Source organism: Physeter macrocephalus, chromosome 1 (genome assembly GCF_002837175.3).
Source record: "Physeter macrocephalus isolate SW-GA chromosome 1, ASM283717v5, whole genome shotgun sequence".
Classification (NCBI taxonomy): domain Eukaryota; kingdom Metazoa; phylum Chordata; class Mammalia; order Artiodactyla; family Physeteridae; genus Physeter; species Physeter macrocephalus.
Window position 1 is genome coordinate 79,086,443 of NC_041214.2, and position 16,270 is coordinate 79,102,712.

At 40.9% G+C, this 16,270-nt stretch overlaps 1 long non-coding RNA gene across 1 annotated transcript in view; it reads left to right on the forward strand.

The window, feature by feature from the left end:
- Positions 1–6,673, forward strand: part of LOC114486586 (uncharacterized) — an 81,758-nt gene extending 75,085 nt beyond the window's left edge. Inside the window, exons 3-5 of the long non-coding RNA XR_008617133.1 lie at positions 1,408–1,570; positions 2,675–2,840; positions 5,021–6,673. This is a non-coding gene — a long non-coding RNA (uncharacterized lncRNA). The remainder of the gene's footprint in view (positions 1–1,407; positions 1,571–2,674; positions 2,841–5,020) is intronic.
- The last annotated feature ends 9,597 nt before the right edge of the window (positions 6,674–16,270 follow it).

A 16,270-nucleotide genomic window follows, 5' to 3' on the forward strand; every position in this document is an offset into this window, starting at 1 on the left:
CGTTGTTTTGCTATTGAGTTGTGAGTTCTTTATATATTTTGGATATAAGCCCCTTATCAGATATATGATTTATAATTATTTTCTCCCATTTAATAGGTTGCCTATTCATTTTGCTGAGAGTTTCCCCTGCTGTGCAAAAGCTTTTTAGTTTGATGTAGTCCCACTTGTTTATTTTTGTTTTGGTTGCTTTTGCTTTTTCATCAAATTTTTTTATCAAAAAATCATCACTGAGACCTTCATCAAAGAGCTTACTGCCTATGTTTTATTCTAGGAGTTTTATGGTTTCAGGTTTTACGTTCAAGTCTTTAATCCATTTTCAGTTAATTTTTGTGTATGGTGTAAGATAGTGGTCCAATTTCATTCTTTTGCATGTGGCTGTCCAATTTTCCCAACAACATTTATTGAATAGAATGTCCTTTCCCCATTGTGTATTCTTGCCTCCTTTGTCCTAAATTAATTTACCATATATACATGGGTTTATTTCTGGGCTCTCTAGCTCTCTATTCTGTTCCATTGATCTATATGTCTGTTTTATGCCAATACCATACTTCTTTATTTACTATAGTTTTGTAGTTTGAAATCCAAGAGCATGATGCCTCCAGTTTTGTTCTTTCTTAAGATTGCTTCAGCTATTCAGGGTCTTTTGTGGTTTCATACAAGTTTTAGGGTTGTTTGTTCTGTTTCTGTGAAAAATGCAATTGGTATTTTGATATGGATTGCATTGAATCTGTATATGCTTTTGGTAGTATGGACATTTTAACAATATTAATTCTTCCAGTCCATGGGCATGAAATAACTTTCCATTTATTTCCAATTTTTATGTCTTCTTCAATTTCTACATTAATGTCTAGTAGTTTTCAACATACAGGTCTTTCACCTCCTTGGTTAAATATTTTTTAAATTTTATTTATTTATTTATTTATTTATTTTGGCTTTGCCAGGTCTTAGTTGCAGCATGTAGGATCTTCATTGCGGCATGCAGACTCTTAGTTGCAGCATGCAAACTCAAGGGATCCCACCTGGGCCCCCTGCATTGGGAGCGTGGAGTCTTACCCACTGGACCACCAGGGAAGTCCCTCCTTGATTAAATTTATTCCTAAGTATTTTATTCTTTTTGATGCAATGGTAAGTGGGATTATTCTATTAATATTTTCTTAGTGTAAAGAAACACAACAGATTTTTGTGTATCGATTTTGTATCCTGCAACTTAACTGAAGTTGTTTATTAGTTCTAACAGTTTTTTGATGGACTTTTTAGGGTTTTCTATATATAATATCATGTAACCTGCAAATAGTGACAGTTTTACTTCTTTGAGCACCAGTTTTTTTTTTTAGTGGTTTCCCTGATTCCACCCATCCTCTATTTTATTTTATTTAGTTTTTCTTTTTTTTAATCTTTTGGCCGCAGCAAGCAGTGACTGGGATCTTAGTTCCCTCACCAGGGATCAAACCCATGCACCCTGAATTGGAAGCACGGAGTCTTAACCACTGGACTGCCAGGAAAGTCCCCTGAGAACCAGTTTTAATGAGATACTTCTTGCTAACTCTATCAGCTATCTGGCAATATGAAGGTAAGGGCTACATTACAGCCTTGTTGGTATCTGAAATGGGCATCTAATTCCATTACATAGCTGGACTTGGAAATGGAAATTTTTTTCATCGACTATTTTCAAATATCCTTAGTGCTAATAAATTGGGAGCAATGCAGTAAATTCCCTCTCTGCCATGAATGTGGTCCTGACTGCCATGGCCCAGCTTTCTGTTAGTTCAGTCTCCCTGTACTCCATGCAATTTCCAGTCACACTTACATATTTGAACTACTTCAGAATGTGATGCTAACATAGCCAGACACAATGTAAATGTGGGCCCTGAAGTATGTGGTTCTTTTCCAACTGTGAGGTGGTCCTCCTAAAGACCCAAAGTGTGTTTGGATACACATGCTTTAGTTTATCATAAGTATGAATAAACAAAATTTATAATTCCTCAGGAGTACCTCAGGAAACCCCAAAGTGTACTTAGATAAATGATTCTCCAAGTGTGATCTGCGGATCCCTCGGTGTCCCTATGGGGATCCACAAAGCTGAAACTATGTTCACAATACTTTATGCTATGGGAAATATCAATAAGATATAATCCACATAAACAAAAACTCTGGCCAGACAAACAAGCATTAACGTCAAGATTAGCTGTCAGCATTAGAGCTTTAAAATCAACTCATTCCTACTATGCAGTCACTCTACATTGATTATGTGATCTTAATGCTCAGGTCCACATATTCCCCCCTGGAAACTAGTGATTGCTTTCTCTCTTGACAGTCCTGCAATGAATTCTTAATTAATTTTTCTCTTTTGTGGTCTGGAGTTTACATAGCATCCAGGACAAATCGATACTTACTTCGTAGTCACAAGTTACACCTCATATTGTGGTGGACTATTATATCCCATGACAATAGGAAGCATGGTGAGGAGTTATCTGAAGTAACTCTAGCTATGTTGGGAATCTTCTAATCCTTGGGTCATCTAAGACTTCCCAGATGTGAAACACTTCTGTTTTCACAATTCCTGTGTTTGCCAGTTGGGGCCATAACAGTAACCACAGACACTTGTGTCTAGGAATTCATTTTCCACTTAAGTTCTGAATCTAATCATTCTAATCATTCTGATCTCATTCTGCAGCTGTCTACAAGAAGACAAATCACAAGGAAATAGTACTTTCTGAATGGGGTCAGTTTCTTTATCTGCTGGGACCAGAGTCAACCCCTTTCCCAACTGAAGTTACTCTGAGCCAAAAGAAGCTGCCCGTCTGTTCTTATGTGGAAACTTCTCCATAGCCCGTGAAATGGTATTTGTCATTGCTCTAAAGCCTCATCTTTGGTGGGCATCTCACTTGAATCGTAAGACCTAAATATGAGAGTGTAATTAACCACATCTCTGCTGTAAACCAGGGACCCATTAGCCTTCTACCCCAAGATGTGGATATTCTCATTTTCCTCCACCCAGTGGCATTTTAATCCAGTTTAATCTTGTTTAATCCCTCTGCCAGGGGACTCTTGCAACTCCGCTCTTAATACTAATTTCTGTATCAGTCAGGTTTTTATGTGGTTACAAAGCTTCTCTCTGGTATGAGGAATTTATACAAGGATGCGTAGGATTAATGGAGCAACAGGAAGCCATCTTCCTAGCTGCCCAGTCACTCTGGGTCCAGGTGCTATGAAGAGTGAGAAGTGCAACAAACCTAATGGGGACCCAGAAGAAAAGCCCAGGGTTGTCTGGGTTACAACCTTAGTTTGAGAGATCTGCCCTGGCATTTATACTTCCTGAAATAGAGAATTTGACTGAGCCAGGTGGCCACCATCCAAACGAAGTGGCTCTACTGGGAAGTGATTCATGCCAACCCTCCCCATGGCGTTTAGCCTTCCTGATAGTCGGTCGGTCCCTGGGCCCATTGTTTTGGATGAGGTCATCAGGATCATGCCACTCATTTCACTTGGCAAGAGCACAGCAACAGATGCAGACGGAGCCTGTTCAAGTTCCTTTAACTGAAGGGCACCTGTCAGCCAGGCATGCGTGGAGACTTCATGAATGAACCCCCTCAACCTGTTCAGTATAACTATTTTCAGGGGGTAATTTTTTAAACCCTTACAGCTAAAGTCCTGGTGAGTCTAACTCTTTAAAATAATGACTCCAACTTTGAGGCAGTTTGTAGTTCAGTGAATTGATTTTTCCATTTCTCTGTCTGTCACTGAGAAGTTTATTGAGAGCACACATAGGCTCCAACTCTAACTTCCTTGACAGCTTTTGCACGTGACTTATGAAAAGCATCCCCAAAGCCATGATAACTTTTAAAGATGCCAAACAGAATGATTCCTAATTAAGTGTCTATAAATGTGGACTGCTGTGTTCCCAAACTGTTCCCTGTAGGGAACTGCTTCTAGGAAATGTTCATAGGTACACAGCAAAATAAGGAAGAAAGAAAGAAAGAAGGAAGGAAGGAAGGAAAGAGGAAGGAAGGGAGGGAATGAAAAAATTTAAATTCATGGTCAAAAAACTTTGGGAAGAATTTGTTTACTACAGGGACCCCCCCTCTTGGAGATTCACTCTCCAGTATTTAAAACCCCAAGTAGTTTCATTGTAAAGAAATCTGTTTTAATTTTAATTAACTAAGCATTTCCCAAATTTGCTTGAATACATGAAAGCTTTTGATTTTTCTTTATGCTTCCCCAGATCCCAATTTTAGGAAATATTGATTTATATAAATTTTAGGTCAATTGTATAATTCTGAAAAATGTGTAAGGCTGAAATGGAATAGGATAGTGTGTAAGCCTTGCCTTAAATCAGGTCCTCAGGAAGCAAACTTTGAGATGAGCCCTGGTGTATAGGAAGGTTACAGAGTGGTGTCCCTAGGATCAACACTTGTGGGGAGTTAAGACCTAGCCCTGGACAGTGGGAGAGCTTGAACTGGGTTGTAGTCACCACAAAGGCCTCACACTATTATAGGGGATCTCTGAAGCTGGGATGGCCCCTCAGAGTTGTCCTGTCTTGAGTGAAGGGGCCTGCATTCGTACCCCTCATCACCAGGCTGCGTCCGTGGTGGGGGTGTGCTCTTGGGTTAGGTGGCTCTCTTCCACTGAGAGTAATTATGGGGGAAGGATGTAGCTGGACTCTCTGATTCCTAGAGAGGCCATCACAGCTGGGAGATTGAGTGCCTCCGTCCTAAAGAAGGCATCTGGGGAGCACTGCAGCGTCCATTACAGCCCACTGTATGCCACTTGGATCCATGTGCTTTGTACAGTAAATTCTGGGAACAGCTCCTCCAGAATTCTGGTTGATCATTTTTCCTGGGGAAACTTACAAGAGGAAGGAAATGGAAGAACAATGCAGCTCATATAGAGGTTGCAGGTGATAGGCATTGTTTCCTTCCTCCGCTACCATACCAGACACCCCTCATCCACAGCTGGCAACTCTGTTGGTCTAGGTGGCTTACCTGATGTGGTGACCAGAGTTTTTTTTTTTCCCTTAAAGGGTCTGAGCCTTATGGCCATGACTGCTGCACTTCTATTTATTATCAGAATTGGATGCTGAACATTTTCTTCTTGCTTCTGTTGGCTAAGAGCAGCCCTACCGCCTCCTTATAACTGAGCCAGTTACCTGCCAGGACAGTGATGCCTTGCCTTGCCTACTGATCTCTTGACACAAGGAGTCAAAAGTAACCCCCGCCAGCCATAGTTAAAAATTTAATGGGAACCTTGCTGGGTCCTCTGTTGGAAGCCCTTCTCTCTGAAAAACAGAACCCTTAAATCCATAAAGCTCAGAGTTATGGGGATGGGAAACACAAATTTCACAAGTGGGTGGCTAGGAGTGATGGTGAGTGGGCGATTCCTAATTCTGCCCCTTGGTTTCTGGACCCATGTATTCTACCTACTGAGGACACAGCACCATGTTATGGCAGTTGGTTTACAGCTTTCAAATTTTTAGTCTCAGGACCCCTTTATACTCTTAAAAATTATTGAGGACCCCCACAGAGCTTTTGTTTATGTGGGTGATAACTATTAATATTGTATTAGAATTCAAAACTGAGAACATTTTGAAATGCTCCTTTTCATTTGAAGATAACAATGAGGAACACACAGCAGGTTAACAGAAATAACATCTTAGCATAATTATTACGAAATTACTTTTGACCTGGTGGAACTCTGAGATCCATCCTAAAATGTCAGATTGTTCCAGAATATGAAGGAGAATGATAAGGGACAAATTTGGTAAGTGAATTTTACTTGCTTTGGCTTATAACACTTGAATCTTAAAAGAAGCTATGGAATGTGTTAAAATGTTGGTAAAGTTTGATCCACTTTAATGGGCTTTGCCTCCTTGATTAACTGATGAATGCCTTTGCCAACAATATGAAGGGTTATTCTTCACTTTCTGTGTAATCTACCTACATAGCAAAAATACTTTATGTTAGCTTTGTTATATCCTTGATTATTTAAGAAAAAAGAATCTCAGTTATAAAAGAAGTTACATGTACTTTATAATCATTTTACTTTCTATTTTTTTCAATAAAATTTTTTTTATTGCTATTTTGATTAAATAGCTAACTATCGTTTTTCAGGCACCCATGATCCCATCTTTGATCAAATGTCCAAATCTCCTCTAACAACTTTTTTGATTTTTGCATTCCCCAAATCAGATCCAAACATAGAAATACCGAAATAAAGAAAGAAAAAAAGAGAACGTTTCAGTATATCTTTTACACTGAAATCTATTTTGACATTTCCCAGAGGGCACCCCCAAAATCACAAAGATTTGTGTTCTGTCACCTTATAAAAAGAGAGATGCTAGAAATAATTTGGGGTTTTTTGATATGTTACTATTTTGTAAAGTTTCATGGAAAAAATTGTCAAATCAGAAGAGACACACAGCCTTCCCTTGGTTAAATTTGGGTAGGTAAAACCTTATTAATATAAAGATTTCAGAAAGTATATGATTCATGGGAAGTCCCTGGATGTTTGCCAGTGTCCTCACTTTCCATAATATATTTTAACTTCAGAGGAAACACTGAGTAGACTCTGTTTAGTTTTCCTATATTTGTCAGAATCCTTGTGGTGCTTTGCCTAAAGTTAGACAGCAACAGTAGTATAGTGTTATCCATCATTTCAGTTACTGTTTAAAGTATTAACTTTGTCACAGTCTTTTTTTTTTGAGTTTAAATCTACCATCTATCTGCTTCTTTTTTTCCTCTGGGAAAAGGGTATCTGGGTAATTTTTTTTTTAAACATCTTTATTGGAGTATGATTGCTTTACAATGGTGTGTTAGTTAAAAAAAAAAAAAAAAGAATCAGCTATACGTATACATATATCCCCATATCTCCTCCCTCTTGTACCTCCCCCCCACCTTCCCTATCCCACCCCTCTAGGTGGTCACAAAGCCCCCAGCTGATCTCCCTGTGCTATGAGGCTGCTTCCCACTAGCTATTTTACATTTGGTAGTGTCACAGTCTTTAAATTTGAATCTAGTATCTTCTGTGACACTGGTTTTCAACTGGAGATGCACGTCAGACTTACCTATAGAGTTTTTTTTTTTCAAAAATTTATTTATTTATTTTAGGCTGCGTTGAGTCTTTGTTGCTGCGCGCGGGCTTTCTCTAGTTGTGGTGAGCAGGGGCTGCTCTTTGTTGCGGTGCGCGGGCTTCTCATTGCGGTGCTTTTCTTGTTGCGGAGCACGGGCTCTAGGCATGTGGGCTTCAATAGTTGTGGCGCATGGGCTTCATTGCTCCGCGGCATGTGGGAACTTCCCGGACCAGGGCTCGAATCCGTGTCCCCTGCATTGGCAAGTGGATTCTTAACCACTGCGTCACCAGGGAAGCCCTACCTATAGAGTTTTATAAAAATACATCCGTCTAGGACCTATGCCAGATTTACTGATTCTCTTCATATTCCTGGTATATTCTTACAATATGCTTGGTATAATCTTGGTATATTTTGTATATTATGTCTCAGGATTATTATGCTATATCTCAAGGCTTTTCCTCCATAAAATTATGTTCATTCATTTTTAGAAATCAGATATTCTCTGAAAATAGTCTTCATCATTATTCTTAGAGACATATTGTCTAAAACTTGTTTTGGAATTGCTTTATCATCTTGTTATGCATGCCACAGAAGCAATCACATTTCCTTGTCAGTTACATTATTCTTATTATGAATTCTCATTAGACTTTTACATTTGAAAATTATCAGTAGTTAATTAACCACAGCCATTTTCTCTGTAATTTAAGATAGGTTTTTTTTTTAATATTTTTTTTTTATGTGGACCAATTTTAAAGTTTTTATAGAATTTGTTATAATATTGCTTCTGTTTTATGTTTTGGTTTTTTGGCTGCGAGACGTGGGATCTTAGCTCCCCAACCAGGGATCGAACATGCACCCCCTGCATTGGAAGGTGAAGCTTTAACCACTGGACTTCCAGGGAAGTCCCTAAGATCGCTTTTATCTTCTCTGGTGCTTGCCTGAAGGCTCTGCTATCAACTATAGACCTGAGTTTTCAACAAAGATGGACAATCTCAGGGCCCCATGGAAAAGGACTATATCAGGTGCTACAAACTCCTGACACTTCAAAGAGTAGACTCTTGGGTAAAGCCTTCTGATGCATCACTTGGACAGCTTTCAGGCCATACAAGTGGATTGAGTCAAGATTTCCAGAATTCTTTTCCATTTAAAAGCATACAGGCTCATAAGGCTGCTAACTCAAGATCTAGTAGAACAGGAATTAATTACGTAGGACTGAATGAACTGATGAGAAAAATTTTATTGTGATTATTTGTTTAGAATATTGTTGATATTTCAACTTCTACTTTCCAGATATAAAATCAAACCTTTTTTTTCCTTTTTAAATTCTCTGTAATCCACGACAATTTAGTAGAATCTGCTTTTATATATTGGAATATAACATTTAAAAATTATATCTGATTCTCACTTACCCCCCTGAAATCAGAAACTCTTCTTAAGTCTACTTTTCATGGCAATATAGTTATTTTATATAGGTTCTGTAAAAATCTGCCTTTTTAAAAAAACCAGAATATAATTGGGAAGGTCAATCATGTAACCAAAGTTTTACCTGGAATGTCATATTTAAGAATGGTGCTCATTTAATGGAACTTAGGGGGCCAGTGCTTATAAAGTCTTCTCAGGAAAACTGGCCTGGTACCTGGTTCACAGGGTCTCAACCTGAGGCCAAAGGACCACTGCAAGATAGTTACTCAAGTGTGCTGGCAGCTCCTCCCTGGCTGTTGGCCAGAGACCATACCACCTGGGGCCTTTCTATAAGCAACCGGAGTCTCCTCATGACATGGCAGCTGATTCACCCAGTCCCACTCATCCGAGGGGGGGAGCGAGAGAGAGAGAGAGAGAGAGAACAAGGAGGAAGTCCCAATGCTTTTTATGACCTAGTCTCAGAGTCACACTGTCACTTTTGCCTTATTCGGTTTGTTAAGAGCAAGTCACTAAGTCTGGCCCACTCTCAAAGGGAGGGGAATAAAGCTTCAGCTCTTGAAGGATGAGTATCAAAGAATTTAGGGACACATTTGAAACCCATCCTGAGGGCAAACTGAGGTTTGTTGTCTTCCAAAGCCCTGGCCTTTATCATTCTAGGCTCTCTCCTCACCCTTGGGTAACTGTACAAGTTAGTGGATAAAATAGTCTTGTAAACAAGTGGCAATAAAACAAAGCAGGCTGAAATCATGTGCTATGATAGAGGCACAAAAACTACCAGGAAAGGACACTAAATCCAACTGGGACAATCAGGGGACCTCATGAAGGATGTGGCCTTTGACGTGAGTCTTGAAGAATGAGAGGATGTTAATGGTCTAAGATTCGAAGCCAGAAGGAGGGAATGGCCAGTGAAGGGAGCAAGGCGAATGGTGGTACAGAGGCAGGAGGCATTACACGTTGGCTTTGGGGAGCAGTGAACACCACCATGTCACTAAAAACAATCCAAATAAAATAACGAATGTTTAACTTTAAAGAAGAGAGTGGCGTGGGATTCTGCATAAATGAGAACGTGGGGGAGACAAGGCTGGTTGGGGCTAGCCAATGGGAAGCCTTGTATGTCAGAGTTAGGAGACGAGAAATCAGGAAAGGTTTCCGGATGGGAGACTGGCACGGTTACATCTGTGCTTTAGAAGATCCTCCAGGTGATCGTGTGAATGCTGGGTCTGAGGGGGAAAGGCTAGAGGTGGAATGGCCACACGGCAGGCTGCTGAAGTCAACAAGCACCCTGCTTACCCCACAGTGCAGCTCAGAGATTCTCCATCCTGGCTGCACATTGGAGGCACCTGGTGGGCTTCTGCGACCTGGTGCCCAGGCCTCACCCCCCAGAGGTTCTGATTTAATTATTCAGATGTGGGTTTAGGCGCTCCAGGTGACCCTGATGTGCACCCAGGCTGAGAAGAACACCATGACGCAGAGAAAGGGGAGAGAGGATGAGAAGGGAAGTCTCAGCTCCAGGCAAAATTGGACTATTTCCCCTTCTTGCCTCACTTTCTGAATTTTTCTTCTACCTCCTTGGGTCCTCATCCCTCAGTTCTTTGTGTTTTTATTTCTTTTGAGTTCCTCTTGGATATACCCCTATTTTATCTGACTATTCTATTCCCCAAAGTGTTTCAAGTTCTCAAACTGCCTGTCTTCTCCCATGACTCAGTAAACTTCCATTTCCTCAGGGCAGCCGATATCAACTAGGTATTAAGAGGAGAGCAGACGATTAGACTAATTCACACTAAGATGTGAATGCCTGATGACCCCATAATCCACCTAAGGGTATTTGATTTTTAGTTTTTTTCTAACCTTAAAAAACAATAATTTCACACTTATAGACGTTACAAGAAAAAAATCAAGGATTTTCTATATACTGTCTTTAGAAATACATCTGTTTTATTCTCTCTGTCTCTACACACAAACAGACACACACACACACACACACACACATTTGTTTTGTTTTTCTGAACCATTCTGGAGTAAAGTTCAAGCTTATCGCCAAATGCTTCCCTTTACACCTCCTAAGAACAGACATTCTCCTACACAGCCACAATACACTGGCCAAAATTAGCACATTAACATTGTTACAATCTATCCTCTAATCTACAGACTCAGCTTTACTGATTATCTCAATAATATCCTTTTTAGAAACACAACAACAGCAATAACAAGAATATCTTTACCCCATTTCTGGTCCAAGAAAAAACACATGATTATGCATTGCATTCAGTCATTATGCCTCTTAGGTCTCTTCCAACCTGGGACATTTCTCCCGTCTTCCCTTGCTTTCCACAATCTTGATATTTTTGAAGAGCACAAGGCAATCATTTTGCAGGCCGTCCCTCACTTGGGGTTTGTCTGATGCTTCCTCACAATTAGATTCGTTCTCCGCATCTTTGTCAGGAACACTCCTGAAGTGATGCTGTGTTCTCCGTGCATCCTATCAGGGGCCACACAGTGTTCTCTTGTCCCAGTAATCATGCTGTTAACTTCTACCATTCAGTTAGGATGGGTTCTACCAGGTTTCTCTGTAAAGTTAGTAAGTGTTTTGTTAGTAATTAGTAACAATTTTGTGGGAATATACTGTGAGACCATATAAATATCCTGTTCCTCAGCAAACTTTCACCCATTGGATGCAAACTGGCATCCATTGGTGATCCTTGCCTCAATTCACCATTACTATGATGATTTATTCTAATTTTATATCTTCTATATTTATTAGTTGGTTTCTACTATAAAGGAGAGCTTTTCCTTCTCTTCCATTTATCTGTTTATCTATAGACTGGTGAATGCCTGTCTTATTCAATAGATTATTTATTTTGATGCCCAAATTGGCTCACATTTGACCAAAGAGAACTGCGTCAAGCTGGCTGGATTATTTGATTTTTAAATGAGGTCAACTTTCCATTCAAATATGTCTCCAAATAGTACAAGTAAGTTCTTAAGAGCAAATGAAGTGGAAAGTTTAGGCAGCGTGCCAGAGGGTGATGGTGAGCAGACTAGCCTTTACTGGATCAGTGCATCCCAAACCGTTCCAACTTCTCAGAGCTTCTTCCTTCTTCTCTCTCCTAAAATGGCATTAAATGCTGGAGCTTGGAGGGACCTTAGAGATCATCAGGTCTGTGGTTCCCAAACACTGGCTTGTGCCAAGGGCTGTGTGACTACAACTCCTGGCGCGTTGGCTCAACAAAACAGGCTCTCCTCCCGCCAGAGATTCTGACTCAAAGGGCAAGGCCCAGGTGGGTGGGCATTTTGCCTGTTTGTAGAGTTCCCCACGTGACTCCTTTGCCCAGCATCACCACCCCACCTTACACACACTTCCTCCTTTTACAGGTGAGGAACCAGGGACTCAGAGAGGGATATCATCGTGCTCTAGATCACACCATTAGTGACAGAACTAGGAGGAAACTCCAGGCTTCTTGGCTGGTCAAGATCTGCTTTTTGCCTGCATTGCTCTGCCACCTTCCAGGTCTTTGAAAGCTCTGGGGTTTACAACCCTCACTGCAGTAAGAATGAGGAATTTACCTGCAGGATGGGCAATGTATAAGTTAGGTGTTCGTAAACAAGGTGCAGCCTCTGCTTATTTACTTGATAATTTCCTGCAGTATAGTTTGTTTAATCTAAACTTATCCCCAGAGTTTTATCATTGTAAATTGAAAATAATAATACCCACTTCATACAGTTGTTATGAACGTTAATTTTAGAGGTACTCTATAGAAAGACCTGGCATTTTTACTACCTTTTGCTAACACTTTTGCTGGAGAATGCATTAACCATTCCCCCTGCCTCCAAACACTCGCACATGTGCGCACACAAACTGCCCTGATGTCATTTAAGAAAGCTCTTTCTGTACTACTTCTTCCTTCTTTACTTACTGATCTCCTACTGAGAAGAGCAATATGCCCTTTCACTGAATAGAGAAAGACAACTGTAAGATAAATGGGTTCCATTGCCTTGCACACACATGTCCTCCCCGGGACCATTCTGAGCTGTGGGCCACAGGAATTTGACTATTAAACAAAATTAACCTTTAAACAACCCTGATAATCCAGGGTCTCCATCCAATAACAGCTTAATCACTGACATTACAAATCTAGAAACCATCTAATATTTCAAAGGCTTTGTGGACTACAGTGAAGGAGGGAGAACATGTTACAAACATGCTCATGAATATGGATAACTATGACATCGTGTCAGTGTGCTCAAGACCTCAGATGGTCCACAGTTTATTTTTTTATTAGGTATGCCATTTATTAAGCTTCAGCTCCCTCCCAGTACCTTCCATCTGTTCTTTTCTTTAAGGGAACCTGTAGGGCAGGCCATTACCAGGGGACTAGAGGCTCTGAGCACCTAGTAAGTTTCCATTTCTCCATCCTTCCACCGTCACCTACCTTGGCCTCCAAAAGAGGACGCGCTCTCCTGATGTTATAAGAGAACGTGAAGTTAAGAAGTGGTTTGGAGTGGGGACATCCAGGCCCTAGAGACAAAGAGAGTGACTGATGAGGCTATGTTGTCCTGGACGAGATACACCTGCTTAAGTTACTCAGTGGGGATGGAGCAAAGCAGTGACTCTTCCTGTGTTTTTTGAGTAACTTCAACAAAGGAGCTTAGCATCACTGCTAATCAAAAACCTCTGGCCTAGTAATAACATAAGAAGTCACAGTGCTTCAGCATTTAAGGGCCTGTGGTGGTTCTAAAATAAGTCCACACATATACACACTATTATGTATAAAATAGATAACTAATAAGGACCTGCTGTATAGCACAGGGAACTCTACTCAGTGCTCTGTAATGGCCTATATGGGAAAGGAATCTAAAAAAAGAGTGGATATATGTATATGTATAACTGATTCACTTTGCTATGCATCTGAAAGTAACACAACATTGTAAATCAACTATACTCCAATAAAAATTAAAAATTACAAAATAGGAAAATAAATAAATAAAGTAAGTCCACAAACTTTAAATCTCCCCCTTCAGAGCAGCCTAATTCCTCTCTTGAGTATGGCCTATATACTTTTAAACTGTAGAATGTAGCAGAAATGATAGAATATGACACCCAAGTTTAGATCATAAAAGACATTGCACTTCTGTTTTGCTGTTTCTTTGGAATCATGTACTCTGCAGGAAGCCAGATGCCATGTCAGAAGGACACTCAAGTAGCCCTGTGGAGAAGGTCACAGAGTGAGGAACTGAGCCCTCTATCCCACAGCCATGTGAGTGAGCCTTCTGGGGAGCAGATCCTCAGGTCCCAGTCCAGCCAACAGATGACTGCAACCACAGCCGACCTGGAGGATGCAGCCCCATGGGAGACCCTGAATCTTCTCCTCTTCCAGGCAACTGCCCTTCAGAGCCACCTAGCTAAGCTGCCTCCAAATCCCTTAACCACAAACATGGCGAGGTAATAAAAATGTGTTGTTTAAGCTGCTAAGTTGTATGGTATTTGTTGCATAGCAATATATAACTAATACAGGGCTTTTAATCTTTTCCATAGCAACCATGATAACAGGTGATCTGGGCTCGGCTTGAACACTCCCACTGACAGAGAGCTTGCTTCCTCCCAGGCAGCCCGGTGCACAGCTGGCCACTCTGAGCGCTACCAAGCGCTGCTCTCTCTGGGCTGGTTTTGGCTTCTCTATAACTTCCATCCCTGGTTCAAGGTGTGCCCTTTGAAGCCAAGGTGAATCCTCTCCTTTTCCATGTGACTGTCCTTCAGATACGTGAAGGCAGTGATTACGCCTGCCCCTGGGTCCTCTTCCACTGGCCAAAGGAGTCAGGAGGGGAAGCAGTACATTTTGAGGGCCCTGGGAGAGGAGCCATTGTCTGGAATTAGCCCACAGCCTTTCATGCACTAACCCAAGAGGGACTGGATTCCGAGAGGCCTTGGGAAATGGGTGGCACTTATCCTAAACCACCAGATAATAACTATAGCAGTAACACTAATAATAATTATGAGTACTAACATAGCACTTACTGTGTGGCAGGCTCTCTTCTATGTGTGTTACGTGTGCTAAGTCATTTAATACTCATGACAGCTTATTATTATTGCTCCTTTTCACAGATGAGGAAACTATGGTGGTTATAACTTGACCAAATCCCACAGCTAGTAAATGGCAGAGCAGGATTTATAGCCATTGTATCCTCATCACAACTCAGTACTGCCTTCCCTGCTGGGTCTAGCGCATCTCAGAGCTGCTTTGAAATCTGTATGGAAACAAAAGTAATAGCTACCATTTACTAAGCACCTGCTATGTGTCAGGACCTGGGCTGAGTGCGTTGCATGCACAAGAAAAGTGAATGCCCACGGTCAATGACTTGTTAAACATTTATTTATCATACACTGCCACTTTCCTGGCCCATATTGGATCATAGCAGTAATTCAGGCTTGGGTCCTGCTCTCAAGAGTTTTTCATTTCGATGAATAAATAACTATACTTTCAGGTGGCAGTTAAGAGTTGCTCTAGATAGAGCAATGACACACAGACAGGGAGATGGGGGTATGGAAGGGACCCGAGGTGACTTCTTTTGCAGGCAGCATTTGAGCTAGTTTTTGAAGGATGATACCATTGTGGAAAATAGAGATGGGAGAAGAACATTCTAGGAGAAGCAGCACAAGAACTAAGATGAGGATAATGAGGCTATGCTCTACCTGAGGACAAAATGAGGGATGGAAAGATGGAGATATACTGGGGGTGTTTTTAGCCTAATCCCATGTCTACCAGGTGATTTGATAAGGACTCCTGGTCTTGGGGATGCCATTCATTTGTGATTGCAGCAAATCCATTCCAGGCTGTAAAAGCTAAGGTTCTATGAGGGCTTCATCTGCAAGCAAATGAAAACTGTCAGATCCTCAGAGCCCCCAGGACACTTGTTTATCATGGTGAGAAATGTTGATATTAATAAGCCCTTCCACCTGGTACAATCTCCTGTCATCACCCCCCACTACCAGTTTCTATTTGGAGAATAAAATTGGCAGCAAACAGAGCTTCACACTTCTTGCAGACCTGTTGGATAAACACACGAAAACACTCACAGCAACCATTTTACACCTAATGAATGGGAGGTGAAGGTGTCGGACTGCATGGCAGGATATCTGAGAGCTGCTTTTGCTTGGATTCCCTCTCCCCTGGACCTGACAGCAATGGGCAACATGTGACCCTCCCCGACTTCCTGCATGTGGAGTGCCTAAATGCACTGGGGCAAAGTCAGGACTCAAGTACCCAGGTCAGGGAAAGCCCCCTCCAAGGGATGGGGCATGCTTTTAAACCCATCCTTTTTGAGATCTGAGAGAAGAGGCAGATTTAGATTTTATGAGGCCTGAAGCTTGTGCCATGTGGAGCCCTCTTTAAGAAAAAGAATACCAAATTATGGATACAAAGTGAGATTTGAAGGTCACGATTTATTTAGAATGAGAAAAGAAATCATAACAAAATTCAAAGCTTAAAAACGCTGACCAATACCATAAACATCACAAAATACAGAAAAATGATACTTTGCTAACTGCCTGACATACGACTAAAATATTTTTTCCTACCTTTTGTGAACCACATACTCTTTAGATCACTTCTTCAAATGGCACCAATTTAATAATAGATCTGCAGAGAGGAGACAAGTTAGTCTTATATCCAGCATGTTTGTTCAACATTCTTTTCTTATCGATTGTTTCAAAAAATTTCTTCCAGCTTCACAACTCATTATTGGAAATGCCATGTAAATGTTTAGGATTGTTGTCAATTTGGGGAA